General features: G+C 33.3%; 1 long non-coding RNA gene across 1 annotated transcript; it reads left to right on the top strand.

The window, feature by feature from the left end:
• The first annotated feature begins 859 nt into the window (after positions 1-859).
• Positions 860-1523, top strand: LOC149645975 (uncharacterized). The gene is made up of 3 exons (XR_016371768.1): positions 860-876; positions 938-1183; positions 1261-1523. It is a non-coding gene; the product is annotated as an uncharacterized LOC149645975 (long non-coding RNA).
• The last annotated feature ends 263 nt before the right edge of the window (positions 1524-1786 follow it).

Genomic DNA, 1786 nt, shown 5'->3' on the forward strand with positions numbered 1-1786 from the left:
CAGGCTAAACATACAGAGACGGCAATAGCTTTTACGACCTGACAATGAATTTTTCTTGTGCCGCGGGGCGCGGACCCATTAGTCTGGGGTGGTAAGGGGTTTCGTAATTGGGAATGGGGTCCGAACGGTGCCACTGATCTTGAAACTACTCCTATTTTTTATTTTCTTGACGTCATTTTGGAGTCAGCGACGTTTTAAGTTAGCGGCGAACACCTGAACTTCTTCTAATTGATGGGGGAAACTTCAAACCATATCTCTTTTCAGTGGAAAAGAATACGGCAAACCGGGAAAGGTCTCGGTTTGGCCTATTCTTTATTCCTTTCAAGAAAAAGGTCTTTGGTACCCTTGCGCTGTCAGGCAACAACAGCGAGGGTCTATAACAGGGTGGGGTTGGGCCTGGACGAAAGTCCACGCCCCAAAAAATATTCCTAAACCAAAATATAAAATCGCGACCATGGTGCCACCTATTATTTCATCACAAAAAAGTGGTTTTTCGTGAATAACTAATTAAGTATTAAATACAAATTTATGGTTTTTGTTGCAAAAAACGAATGTATTTAGGCTAGATGATCTGAAATTTAAATTTTGAAAATTGGTTCACTGGAAACGAAATTAAACGGGAACTGAGCTTCATTTTACTATAGGTAATAAAATAATTTTAATTAATTAATTGAAGCAAGTCCAATTCTCATTTTTATATTGGGAACAAGGTAAGGTTTCGCTAAAAATTATCGAGAAAACGGTTTGTCGATAGCTACTTTACTTTTGAAATAAAATGGGAACTAGTTTACTCTTTTTTCGAGTACAATCGGGAACTTCCACCTTAAATATCGAGTATCCAGAAAAAGCGAGCACGGCTAAGGAATTAATCCAAAGGTATAAAATCGTCTTTCTCATATTTTCCCCTTATTGTGTATTAAAATCCATGTTAATATAGTTTTTAAAAAGGTAGAAAACCAAAAATCTCACATTGAAAACCTGTTTTTCTGCAAGATTTCTCTTTTTTGGCACTCAGAGTTTGTAGTTAAAAGCTGTTGTTAATTTAATATTAATCATTTAATTATTTTTCCTTTAGATGCACCGCGAAGATTAACCCAGAAAATCGCAAAGGGTGTAAGTCCAAAAATTATGTTTTTGATTAAAAATATGTTCGAGTTTGGCTGGCTTTATAGGATTTTTAAAGGTTTGGCCTTTACTTTTATTAAAATTTTGCATATTTTAAATTTTTTTTAAATTTATTAAATAATGAATCGTTATCAGAGCGAACTCCTTTTCAAAAATGGCTTTTACAGAAATTCATGGCATCAATGAATTAGTTTCCACATTATAGGATATAATCAGGCTACAATCGGTATGTCTTTAATTCTTTGGGTGTAATGGTCTTAGTTAAAATTTATGGATTTTATAGCCCTACAAGCTACAAAATCAATGTTTCTGTAAATATTGGAGACATTAATCTTGCATCGATTGAGTTCCCGTGCAAAACAGTGATTTTGATAAGACATTTTTGTGAAATTTACAGGTTCAACACTGAATAATTCTGTTAAATATATATCATCTGTTTAAAATACTGATATTGAGCGCAACTCAAAAATACAAATGTTTCTGCAAAATCAACATATTTTTAACACCAATAAAAACGATGGACTTTACACGGGTTTCTGTAATTATTACACATTTTAAAAGCTGACATATACAGTTATTTCTGAAAAAACCACAGACATTAGTTTTAGATCAGAACAGTTATTTCTGAGATTTTTACAGATTTTGAAAGGAGATCTATATA

The sequence above is a fragment of the Phalangium opilio genome, unplaced genomic scaffold (genome assembly GCF_054372755.1).
Source record: "Phalangium opilio isolate 3A_F unplaced genomic scaffold, DU_Popi_V2 ptg000089l_1, whole genome shotgun sequence".
NCBI lineage: Eukaryota > Metazoa > Arthropoda > Arachnida > Opiliones > Phalangiidae > Phalangium > Phalangium opilio.